Source organism: Peromyscus leucopus, chromosome 8b (assembly GCF_004664715.2).
Source record: "Peromyscus leucopus breed LL Stock chromosome 8b, UCI_PerLeu_2.1, whole genome shotgun sequence".
Classification (NCBI taxonomy): Eukaryota; Metazoa; Chordata; class Mammalia; order Rodentia; family Cricetidae; genus Peromyscus; species Peromyscus leucopus.
In genome coordinates, this window is record NC_051086.1 from 104,390,418 (window position 1) to 104,403,524 (window position 13,107).

The 13,107-nt window shown below is 47.1% G+C and overlaps 1 protein-coding gene across 3 annotated transcripts in view; it reads left to right on the plus strand.

Annotated features, from left to right (window-relative positions):
* The window catches only part of Rptor (regulatory associated protein of MTOR complex 1), a 345,487-nt gene that overhangs the window by 189,344 nt on the left and 143,036 nt on the right, over positions 1–13,107 (plus strand). The window contains exon 1 of one of the 3 annotated variants that reach the window (XM_028853564.2): positions 11,276–11,377. The exons of the other annotated variants lie outside the window; for them this stretch is intronic. The gene's annotated coding sequence lies outside the window, so the exon portion shown is untranslated. Of the gene's footprint in view, positions 1–11,275; positions 11,378–13,107 lie in introns of those variants that run through there. 3 annotated transcript variants of the gene reach the window in all.

Here is a 13,107-nt window from a genome sequence, read left to right on the forward strand (position 1 = left end):
AATCCTGTGTAGATGCTCCTGTGCTGGCCATAGGCCTGACGTCAAGCTTAGAGGATAGACAGCCCAGGACCTTTGAGTATCAGAGGGCAGAGATGGTCCCCAGGACATGAGAAACAGGATGAGGTTCCTGAGTGAAAAACTATATGAAAGTTGCCATATAGAGTGACTAAAATATATTACACATATGCCCTTGTATGTTCACTTGCTGTCGCTACATACAAGACAGGTGTGGGCATCCCAAGGTGAAGGCATCAGCAGACACGCTGTGCAGTGAGTTTGGGTGAAGCACCATCTAGAGAGGGTGAAAACAGTGTCCTCACATGGTGGAGAGCATCACGAGGGAAGAGAAAGGCCTAACTGGATCACTGCAGTCCTCTAAGGCAGAGATGATCTGAAGGCCCGTTCTCATTCCTCACACCAGATCCTAGTCCTCTGTTGAACAGTTCAGGGCAGTGTGTATATTCAGACCACAATAGCCATCCAGGAAATTAAAACCTAATTGGGAGAGCATGGATGTGGACCGGGGTCAGTGTGGCACGGGCTCTGCCCAGGAATGAGCACCCAGTGCTTATAAGATAAGGGTCCAGATAGTTTATATTATTAGTTTCTTTTATATGCAGATAAAATTATCAGTTATAAATCGTTCTTTAAGAAGCCATGCTGCTATGCCATTGGCTCAAAGCAGCTGGAGCCCTCCATCCACCTCACAAAGGAGACTTGATGCTGGGAGAGTCGGAAGAGGCAGTAGCCCTCTTGGCCCCTGCTTCACGGGAGTGAAGGCTAAGGACTGCCTGGGCATCATGTACAGTGCAGAGTGGAAAGCACTCCCATTAGGTACATGTTACCCTCGTCCAGCTGTCTCCTCTCCAAAGTAAGTAAGCAGGAAAAGAGAAAGAAAAAGATAGGACAAATAAAGGAAGTGAAAAATTAAAAGATGTTCTTGGCATGGGGAAAGGTGTAGCAGGTAGTGTGGGTACAGATCCCACACTGTTAACTGCCTTGTGAGAAGTTGCTTTCCCCTTAGGGTCTATTTGGGACTGTCCCTGGTATGTTGGCGTAAGAACAGATCTTGGCAGAAAGCCAGATCAAAGATGAGATGCTTGCTCCCAGGCTCTTTAGCATATTTACTTCACTTATGGCTACAGGACCTTAGGGAGCCTACCCAATAGTGAGGCCCTGGATCATGGACTCTGAACCAGGGTTGGTACCTGTCCTTGATCATTTTTATGTATGTGTTCACATGCATATGTGCATGCCTCTGGTGTGTGTGTGTGTGTGTGTGTGTGTGTGTGTGTGTGTGTGTGTGTGTATTGAACACTGCGCTTCATGCATGCTAGAAGTTTACTGACTAAGCTATATTATCAGCCCTGATGCTGATTCTTAAGCAAATATAAACCTTTGCCTTTGGTCTTGCCCTCTCCAGATATCAAAGACCAATGTTAATCAGTCATTCCTGAAGACCTCATTAGGCTGAGATCCTGGCTGATCCCCAGGTCTAGCTTGTGATGCTGTTTGGCTCTGGAGCTGCCCTTCCTGCCCTGGCCCTTCTGTGGGGTGCCTGGCTCTTGCCCAGAGTGGACATGGTGTAAATGTGGCTCCCACCAGGGTCTTCTTAGCACACTGCCTCTCCACTTCCTGTGCCTTAAGTGTCCTCTTGCTGTCTCTTCATTGTTGAGAAGTGAGTGTATGAAAGAAACTGTGTTTGATTTTCATGATATACCAAATTAAGGCTTTTTGTTTGTTTAATCTCCACAATTCTGGTTTTAGATGTCTGTTATTCTCATGAGTTAAAACAGAGGGATATGAGAAGTTAACCACTGAGTTCTCCAGTCGGCCAATGGCAAAGCTGGGATTTGAACCCAAGACTCCCTGGGCTTGCAAGTCCTAGTTTTCACCACCACTCTGCCTCAATAATTTCATCTTGTGCTTGGACGCATGCCATTCGTAGTGAGCAGAGCCCTCCACCACAATGTGAGCAAGCACAGAGGATCTGTCCCAGATCTCTCCTGTCAGAGACAGTGGCATTTTGAGCCCGATGGCTATTGTTGATGAGGCCACCTGGCTGAAGCCTGCCCCAGCCAGGCTGGGCCCCTTTATGCCTCGTGATGCTGCAACTTCTGCACAGTTTGTCACCAGTGCACCCAGGGGATTGCTGGAGGAACTTCGGGGAAGAGGTGCTGCAGTCAGGCTGACTTATGCCACAGTGAGCTGCATCTCCAGAAGGAGGTTTTAATGTGCATGCTGGTAAGGAGCAGTATATTCTGTGAGTGCATGAGGAAGCAGTCACTTAAAAGCATCTCTTTCTTTTATGGGGCAATTTTTCTCTTTCTTTCTCACTCCCATGCCAGTTGTTAGCCTTGATGCTTATTGGAAGGCTCCTCCCTTTATTTTGATTTGTGCCTATCCCACCTTCCAGGGAAAGCCACTGGGGCTAACCTTGCTGGCCAACTACTGCTGGCCAGAGTTGGAATTGAACACTTGGAGTACTGTGGCCTCTGCCAGCTAGGTTCTGCTCTGTGGTACTGGTACCTTTAGTGAGCCATTATGTGGCAAAGCTCTTCTCAGGCCATACGCACCACCTTGCTTGTCCTGCTATACACACCACCTTGCTTGTCCACCTGTCCCATGAAGGGAACGCTGATTGATGGTCTATTAGAAACAGCCCATGTTAGTGTGGCTCTCTGAGAAAACAGAAACTCTGCGAGTCTGAATGCTATCTCATTCTTTCCCTTGGGTGAGCCAGTTTCTCTGTGAAGATAACACTCTGTGTCCCAGCAATAGAGAGGCAGTGCAGCTGTCCAGGAAGTACTGTGGAATGGGAGCTGTGAGGTCTGTGTCAGCCTGTATTTATTAATTGCATAATACACTGTAATTTACAAGGTACTTCCAACATGGTTTCATATGTGTCTTTGCTAATCACCAGGGCCAGTCAAAGCAGCCATAAGTCGGGATGCATGAGCCATGTGATTGGTTGGGAGCTAGGTGTTAACCTGCAGCTGCCCAGTATTGCAGCCTGACTTACAGCTGAGCCTACTGGGTGCCCACCCCTGCCTGCTTTCACCATTTGCCTGCTGCTGCTTCCCCAGAACCAGCTTATATTCTTCCTAGAGCTCACAGGCTTCTCTGTGGGCTGAGCAGGGCTGCCCCTCACAGTGCTGTGATATAGCTTGCCCTGAGGACTTATTATGCAAGGGATCACAAGATGCCACAGGAATGTGAAGACCGGACACAGCATCTATCTTCAAGATATTAGTCTTTCCTTTCTCTTCCCCTCTGGCATGGAAAGCTTTTAAATAGTTAAACCATTCTCTAAAATGTGGCTTTCCTTGCTCACTCTCTCGCACACTTAGTATACTGTCCCTTTATCCAGGCTTCACATCTCCCCTTACATGGGGCCACATCTTCCTTTTCTTGCTTTTACCATTCCATGCAATGTGACCCGCCTAGAGCAAAGCCACACCCCTCCAAGGGACAGGGAGCCCTGCTTTGAGCAGAAGAAGCACAGGCTTGTGTTAGCTCCCAGAGGTGGGGCGGGGCCTGGGGAGCTGTGGCAAGCCTTTACTCCTGTCTTTGTCTGTAACCACTTTTTAAATTTTTCCTTACATTTAATTTTTGTGGATGGGGTGTATATATCTCACTGGTGCACATGTAGGAGGATAGCTTGTGGATGTTAGCTTCATTCTCTCAACATGTGGGTCCTAGGATCCAACTCAAGTTGTCCAGCTTGGTCAAAGGTGTCTTCAGCCACCTCTTCACCCTATTCTTCTTCCTTTGGCTCTGCTGTTTGGCTTGTGGTGCATCTTGAAGGGTTTGTTGCTGCAAAGCAGACTGGAATGATGTAGAGTTGTGACAGACAGAAAATCTAGGATCAGGTGGGCTGTGCTTGCTCTGATAGAGGACACCTACTACACAGCCTGTTTTTATTACACATAGTAGACTGTAGCTAGTTTCAGGGAGAGGTCTCTGTAGGGGAGCAGTTTCAGGTTGTAGTCATACTACAGGAGAAAGCTGTGGTGGCTAAATTTTTGCACAGACTATCTACATCCACACAGGGACCAGGGGAAGGCTTTTGCCAATCCCTAAGCCTGACCTGGGAAGGCTTTGCCAGTTCCCATGGGTCTGAGGCATTGGGGTCCCTGACACATGCTCATGCAACAATGTATATTCACTCAGGCAGTTCTTCATCAGCTCCTTACACGTTCATTCAAGGATCCCTTGCTCCCCACAGGCTTATTCCTTACCACCTGTTTTCTCCGCCTCTGCCTCGGTTTAAGGTCCCTTGTTTACATCTTCTCAGAGAAGGCTCTGCTCTTCCAGCTGAGCATCATCCCTCTGGCTGCAGTATACCCAAGTGCTACAAGCAAGGCATGAGGCTAAGAAGAGGGCAGAGACACGCTTCACCCTGCAGCTCCAGTGTCCACATGCACATGCCATTGTGTGGGCTCCGGAGGGAGCCCCCCTTTTCCCTCACTTACTGCACAGTGTTCTGGAGCGAGCAATGGGAAGGAAAACTTGAAAGGATCAGCACAGTCTCATGTTTTGTGTTGTCTGTCTGTCCTGCCCACGCTCTATGTAACACAACACTGTGTAACACAACACTATGTAACACAACACTGTGTAACACAACGTGTACCTTATATTGTGTTTCCAGACTGACAGTGACCACTCTTTATTATTCCCTGGTACTTTACTTTCAAGTTTAGTATTCCATCATATTTATAAATAGAATTACTTAAGCATTTGCCCAGTAGTAAAAAATAGTAGTGTTTCTGAGGGGACAAAACTCCTGCTCCTCTTCCCAAAGCACACCACTTCTCCTTGTTCTGGATTATTCTCCACATGTGTTTCTCGAATGGGACTAGCATGTCAGAAAATATAGCTTTACCTCTGTTGCTCCTAAGCTGGAAGGTTAAACTACCCCGTATCATGTGTACAGATGTGTCATTTCCAGCACACTCTGGCCTTGTTTCCAAAGAGAAATTGTCCCATCTCAGGTTGTGTTAGACAGACTCTGTTTTGAGTCTGTACATGGTCTGAGGTTTTGTGGCTTACAGTGTGTGAATTGCTGTTGAGAAAGGGTCTGCCCTCTCCACCAGTTGGCTTATCTGCTTCCAGAAGCCTCTGTACCCAGTGGAGTACACCTGATGCTGACCAGGAACACAGACCAGGAGCACAGCAGAGGAAACATTACCAACCTCCCTACCTGTTGGAAGGGGACAAGACAAAATGTATAACATACTTTCTATACAACACAATCTACATTTAAGTTTAGTTGGCGACTAGTCTGACCTCATTGCCTGTTCTCAGAACATCAGTAATTGACTGCTTGTCATAATAGTTTTTCACCTCCTAGCCAAAGGCTATTGTCTGGCCAGTCATTCTGCTGCTGGTGAAAGGGAGCACACAGAGAACCTAGACTCAAGTCCATCGTCTGTCTAACTGTGGCTGCGGTTCTCATTTGCTGTAGGAAGCTTGCTCTCCGATAAAAGTTGTCTTTGCCTCTGGCTGGACTTCCCTACACAATCTAAACCGGCTGTATTATCATCATGTCCAGCTGCTTCTGTTAAGACAATGCACTTACGGTCATAAAAGCAGCTGAATGTCTGGTACCTGCCAACTGCATAATTGATGAATGGTCCATTCGGAAGATGTTAAATCTATGTTAGAGATGTTAATGTTCAGATGTGTTCTGGGCACTTAGTTTGCCTTTAGTGGCGAGAGCCTAGGTCCTAGAAGGAATGTGCAACAGAGAAGTATATATAAAGTCAGAGGTGTGCTCTCACCTTGGCCCATCACTTAGCCATTCACTGGGTATCTTTAGGCCTCTTCTGGACACCTTTCTTTGGTAGAGGACAAGAGTCACAATGGCAGATGTGAAGTCCGTCAGTCAGGCAGTCCAGCTTCTATACTCTGACTTGAAGGCACCTCAGAACCTTTGCGGTGGACATGCTAGGATAGATTCCTTCATGATAGGAGATTTAGGCATAGACACCTTAGGACGGGTGCCTTAGAATAGAAGACTCGGTAGAGGACTGAGCACTGACATCTTTGGTTGCCCCGAGCTGGAGGAGAGGTGCCAGCACCGGCAGGTGGAGACATGAGTGTTTCCTTCTTGCTTTAGCTCTTTTCTAAATGACAAATGTTTCCATTAATTAACTTTTAATTGGCAAGTAAAAACACTGTTTTGTCTTTGGCCACACATCTTGGGTCTTGCCTTTTGCCCCTGCTCTAACACAGGTCACCCTCCCCTTGCTTTTGTGTGGTCTTTTTTTTTTTTTTTTGTATGGCTATCAGGAGTTAGACCTGAATCAGTCAAAAAGTCACTGGGAGATTTTCCAATTTTTAATGAGACTGAAGATAATGCTCAGTGGTGGAGCATGTTTGAAGGCTTGGGTTCTGTCCCCATTTCCCTCCTCTATTCCTGCCAATAAATTAACAGGGGGAATGTCTAGGTTTAAATTACATTGAACTTTTTCAAAAAGGGCCCTGCTTATAGATGCTGTTATTTGCTTGCGTGAGCCAGGGCCTCAGCATGTAGCCCAAGCTATAATACTTCTTGATCCTCCTGCATCAGCATCCCAAGTCCTGGAGTTACAGATAGGCCTGTATCACTCTGCCTGGCTTGATAATTCTGAGTTTGTGGCTCTTTCTCTCCTGGGAACTCAGAGCAGCTGAAAAACAACAACAAAACAAAACAAAAAACCATTAGTGTTTCCTGGGAGACCTTTGTGAAGGTTAGCCAGAGATTAAAATGTGAAATAAACTCTGAACCAACGGGGACTTGGACAACCCATCTGACTGTGTCCCAGCTTCAGCACTCAAGAGTTTCCTTGTAGGCAAGGCCTATCACAATAGCAAAGGAAGGGAGAGCAATCTCTCTGGTCTCCTAACCTGATCTTTGCAAGTGCTGGCCCTTCCTGTACGTGGGGAAGGAGTATGTGGTCCCAGCCTGCTTCAGATCTCTCCCAGCCAATTTCTTTTCTCACTTGAACTTGGATGAGAGTCAGCCTTGGCTCTGGGCCATTAGTACTACAGCAGTTTCAGAGCTCTGTGGTGACCTCATCTCAGTCCCTGCGTTAGGGACCCTCATGCTGTGCTGCTCTCAGCATGCCTCTGGCCAGTCTTCCCCAGGGTCAGGCCTCTCTCCGCTGCCACTGAATGGTAAGTGGGCTGTGTGGTGCCCTTCTGTCTGCTTTGTCCAGGTGATCTCCAACCTCCTGCTTGTGACAGTCCTAGAACTTTGTGTGACACTTCTTAATACGGAAAGGACAGATCAGGTGGCAGAAAGAGAAGTGAGATAAATGATCATGACAGGTTAGGGTCTAAGTAGTTGGTTCTTTGGAATTTAAAAGAATCATGTATTTTTTTTAAACAAGTTTTAGAGTCCATCCAAAACTTCTACCATAAAGCTACCCTACCTCCTAGACCGAGGTAGATGATGGCACACCTGTCTGTGATGCACACCAAGTGTACTTATGGGGTCTGCGCCTGTCTGCTGTTGACTGTCTTCTCTCTAGCACGGTGTTGTGATTTCCAGGGGATGGTAGCTGCTGCTGCATGGCCATTTCCCATCAGTGTGCAGTCAAGAAGCATTGCCCTAAATGAGAAGGTGTGAAGGTCAGAGTTCTGCATGTGGGCCTCTGACTCTGTGCTTCCTTCAGTAGTCTGGTACCGTTTCTAGTCCGAGTCCATGCGCAGTGTGCACGTACTCCAGGTGACTTGTTTACTAGGTATAAGTTGGACTGAGGAACAAGGAGCCTGAAGCTGTCACAGACTAGGGGACAGTTCCATGAAGGGACTCCTCTGTTCTGCCATGTGGGAGCATTCCACTGGGCAATGTGTGTTCTAAGTTTCCTCCCCAGAAGAAGTTGCCTCCGTGGGAAGGGGTGTTGCAGCTGTTGATAGCCTCAGGGGAAACATGAAGGGGCTAGGTGTGGGGAGGCAGGGGTGCACCTTTGAAAGTTTGCACCCTTGAGATGTAGCAGCTTTGTAAAGTAGATAGCCCTGAAAGGTTTTCCGCCCGTCTGCTGCCTGTATTGACTGCCTTTTCTTTTTATTGGAAGACATGTTTCAACCATTTGAAACAGTGGTGAGAAAATACTAAAACAATAGACAGTGTGGTGTCTGGGGAGCAGCACCCTTGCTGCCTGCTGCTTCCCAGCCTCTCTGTCTCTTACTCAAAGTAAAAGCATCGGCTCAGGACACCCCAAGACCAAGCTCTCAGTACAGAGGAGATTTAGTTACCCCAGTGGGGCAGAGGGCAGGGATAAGGGACAAAGACAAGAGATAAAGGACAAGGGAGAAGGGAGAGGAGACAGGGGTATCTGTCCCGGGGGGACAAAGGACTGTCTCTGGATAGAGAGACAGATGTGACCCATAGGCAAATGGTGGTTTATAAAGGTAAAGGGGGAATGGAAACCCTGTGTTAGGGTTAGGTGTTTAATTTTAATTGGGCATGTTAATTAGGTGAACCAAAGGGAGCTTTTGATAGCTGAACTTTGATAGTCAGCCTCGGGAGGAGGAAGTATCCAAATAAAGTGCTAGACCTTGTAGCTTTAGGAATGTAATCTAATAGTTTTTAGCAAGGCAGAGGGGATGGCAGAGAAGGGTAAGGCCTGCCAGAGCCACATGCTCTCCACACTCAAGCTGGCCAGAGTTTCACTTGCTAATGAAAGGATTCATTTTTCTGCTAGCTCACCTGGTTCTACAGCAGAGAAAACACCAGTTCCTTCCTTAACCTGTGTCTAGTCCTGGCAATGGGCCTAGAAGCTGCCATTGGGAAGCCATTCTATACAGTCAAAGAGACACCTAAAGTTTGTAAATTAGCATCAAGGTGGAAAGTAAAAACAGTCTGGAGATCTTACTTGGTAGGTTCATTTGAGACAAGGTCTTACTCTGTACCCCAAATTGGCCTAGCACTCACTCTGTAATCTAGGCTGGCATTGAACTGGCAGCAGTCCTTCTGCTTTAGCCTCCTGAGAGCTTGGGTTACAGGAGAAATCCACCCTGTCCAACTGGCTGGCATTGTCAATTTGTTCATTTGCTTACTTAATGTGTGTTGGTGTTTTGCCTACAAATATGTCTAGTGCAGCACTTGTGTGCCTAGTGTCCTACAAGTATGTCTAGTGCAGCACTTGTGTGCCTAGTGTCCTACAAGTATGTCTAGTGCAGCACTTGTGTGCCTAGTGTCCCTGGATCCCATGGGACTTGTGGTTACGGATAGTGGTGAGCTGCCATATGGGTGCTGAGAGTCAAACCTGGGGCCTCTGGGAGAGCAGCCGGTTCTTTTAGCCATCTTTCCAGCTAGGCTTTATTTTTGAGTCAGTAATTAGGCATCCTGTCAGTGTGAGGGTACAGAGACACAGCTCTACTCTGCCATCCTCAGCAGCCTAAAGAGTCCCCATTGGGTTAGGAGAAAGCAAAACACATAAAGGAGAAAGACCATACCTAAGAGTATGGCTCTGAGCTTCTCCCAGAAAGGAAGACATACCCAAGTGTGGTAGCGGTACAGGCTCGTGAGGGAGACTCAGATAACTGTCTTAGCATTAGCCACATATACCACTTACATTTCTGAGCTTGCTAAGAACTGTTTGCTTCTTCTCTCTTTTATTTGATACATGAGGTGGCTCTGGTAATGCCTTGAGTGGAATTATAATCTGACAAGGTGAAATCAGGAGCCACTAGGGCCACACAAGGTGCTTAGCAATGTCCTTTCCTCCTCAGTGGGGTTTCTGGTGATAATTCCTAGCAAATAATCAGGTTTGCAGCTGGCCGGTCGACTCACCAGCTGGCAGTGGAGCTGGAACTTTTGCTGCTCCGTTGGACTTAAAGTGAGGGGCACCTTTCCCTGCTCACGTCCCCCCTGGATTTCCCTGCTTTTCCATTTGCCTTAGTTTTATAACAATGTTTCTGTGAGTGGAACAGAGCAAAGGGTTTTATAGACAGAACAGAGCTGCAGAGAGCAGAAGCAAAGACCAAAGAGGAGTCAGAGTTCCTTGTGAAGCAGAGAATAGAAAAGGGATTGGTTAGCCTCAGGTCACTTCTGGTGTAAGGATTAAAGCAGGCTGGAACCTGATTGTTGGTGGCAGGCTGCAGCTGGCCTGCTGGGGGAAGTGGTGTCTCCTCTGGCTGGTTCCTGGAAGGCAGAATAAACAGCCCAGTTTCTGACTGCTGTGTAGATGCCGCCCGACGTGCGTGCGAGGCTGTTTGGATGCTTAGCCTGGTTTGTGTCACCACTTTGTTCAAAACAGCGGCCCTTGGTGGTGGAGCTTCCACAGAGGAGTCCTCTTGGCTGGTGTTATCTGACTTTGCAGTTCGGGGTCAGTAGACATCGCTTTCCTTTTGTTTGTGTTTATTTTCTTTTGAAGACAGCGCCCCTCACAGAGGTTCCAAAGCACTTCCTGTGTATCTTTCCCCACCTCGGGGTTCCCCCTTGCCCTCTAACGCCAGTGTGACCCACAGCTCTCTTCCATACACTTCTTGATGCTGGATGTGCCCGAGAACACTTGCCCCTGCACAGTTAAATGGCAGTTTGGCTGGGTGTGAAATTCTGGTTCCAAGTTACTTTTCTTCAGTAAGTTAAGCATCCCCTTCCATGGTCCTCCTGCCTCCTGCTTGTTCTGCTTATTTCTTTGAAAGTGGTCTGTTTATGAAAAGCCTCTGTATTCCTTGTTTTCAGTGGATTGTCTTTGTTGGTTTTTGGTTTGGCTTGATTTCGTTTAGTTGTTGAAACTGGCCTTGCTGTGCTGCCCAGGCTGGCTTTGAACTCCTGGGCTCAGCAGTATTCCTGTCTCAGCCTCCCAAATATCCAGAACTTCAGGTTCGTACTACTTTGACCAGCTGTCCTCAGGACTCTTGAACTTCACTCTGGTGTCCTCCATCTGTAGAATGGGTGCTGCCTCTTACTTCATGGGGAGGAGTAAACACTCACATGAGACACAGGGCGACAGCCTCCAAAGAAGAACATGAGCAACTTTCAGCTATTTGACTATTTTATTTCATTTAATATTTTAGATAAGCTTTCACTCCATAGCCCAGGCTGGCCTTGAACTTGAAATGACCCTCCTGTCTCAGTTTCCCAAATCTTTGGTTGACAAGTGTAATTCACCATACCTGGCCAGTTTTAAGGATCATTTGAGGGTTTTTTGTTTTTTGTTTTCTTAAGGCAGTCTTTCTATGTAGCCCTGTCTGTCCTGGAATTTGGTTTGTAGACTGGACTGGCCTCAAACTCACAGAGATCTGCCTGCCTCTGACTCCTAGGTGCTGAGATTAAAGGTGTGAGCCACCATGCCCAGCATTGAGTCATTTTGTTTCTTCAGTTTATCCTTGGCCTTCATTGTCCAGGAACACCCTCATATAGAAGAAAAAAGAATGAAAGGTGAGACCAGTTGTTGTTCTGGTTTGGAGAGTTGATGCTATTGGTGAGGGAACTTTGTGACTTAAGCATGCTGCTCTTCAAGTGACCATAGCCTGGTTAGTTTAAATGTCTTTGCTTTAATTCCATATTTAAGAGAACTGTACCTTTTTGCTGTTATAAAATTGCCAATCTCCCAGTCAATAATCAGATTAGGCTTTTATAACAAAGTATCTATCAATTCCAAAATCTGTCTGTTTTGATGTTTTCTCTGGCTTTTGACATTATGCCACCCATTTTGGAAGTGCAAAAAGCTGCTTCTGCTCTCTTCCTTAGAGCAGTGTCAGCCCAGTTGGGTGGGGGTGGGGGTGGACGGTAGGATTGGACTGATCTCCCCAGAAGCTTGGTGTGGGACTGACCTCTTTGGCTTTGTTCCTAGCTACAGAGTGTCACTCTTGATCCTGGAATACAGCACGTGACTAAGGCAGGATCCCTCTGGGAGTCCATTGAAAGCCCTGAGGCTTCTCAGGACCTCTAATTGGTGAAATGAGGCCTTCCTCTGCCTTCTTGGGGCAAGAGCCCTGCACTCCCAATTAATACTTGCAGCCTCCCATTGCCACAGGGATCCTTGCAGTCACATCCTGTCTGTAGTTCATGAGTCAGCCAGTGCTAGAGGAAGGTTTGGCTCCCTCCAGTCTAAGGTTATTGCTCGCAATTTCCTGGCAGCCTTCCCTGCTGATCCCTGATCCTCACCCTAGGGAGACTGCTCCCGCTGTCCCCATATGTTGTGTGAATGTGTAGCCCAACAGGTGGCTCATCCTTTGCCAAGGTTATAGCACTTCCAGTTTCTCTCCTGTTTGTTCTTTGGAATTACCAAGTGGTTGTTTTTTTTTTTTTTGTGTGTGTGTGTGTGTGTGTGTGTGTGTGTGTGTGTGTGTGTGTGTTTTATTTTATTGTTTGGTTTTTTTGAGGCAGTGTAGCTTTTGGAGCCTTTCCTGGAACTTGTTCTGTAGATCAGGCTGGCCTCAAACTCACAGAGATCAGCCTGCCTCTGCCTCCTAAGTGCTGGAATTAAAGGCGTGCGCCACCACCGCCTGTCTCCAAGTGGTTGTTTTTAATATTTTGTCTGGAATTTATTATTGCTTTTGACATAGGAATTAATCTGATACAAATGATCCTGTCATTCCTGGGCTCCAGACTTCCCAGTCAATAAATCCATTATGGATGAGGAGACAAAACAATGAGGAGTGTGGCTCACAGGACTCAGACCCCCAAATGTGTCTCCTGTTGGTCATGCTTATCCAGCAGGAGATCTTGATGCTGTTGGAGCTGTGTACATCCATGCTGACTCCAAGGATGTAAGATGCTTGCAGGGGGCTGAGCAGAGCTCTTGGAATGTCAGCAGAAGGATATAGCTACTCAGAGTCCAGCCACCAGCTTGACTGTATTCAGCTTTCCAGCTCCCTTAGACTGTAAAGGAGCTTCCCCTACAGTCAGAGAAATGTGGCCCCCAGGTTAATTTGTGTTGCTCTTTGAACCATAGAACACTGGCTGTGGCAGCTCAACCAAAAGCAAGCTTTCTCCCACTGCTTGAGCTGAGACTTGTTTCTTGAGAACAGAGAACATGGCTGGGCAGTTGTGCTCCATGTCCTGGGCAGGAGCCATTTACTTGGCATATACTATTTGTATGTTACCTTGGTGTCTTTCTGCTTCTGTATCTTTCTGTTCCTCTCTGTTTTCTTCCCCTCTTATCC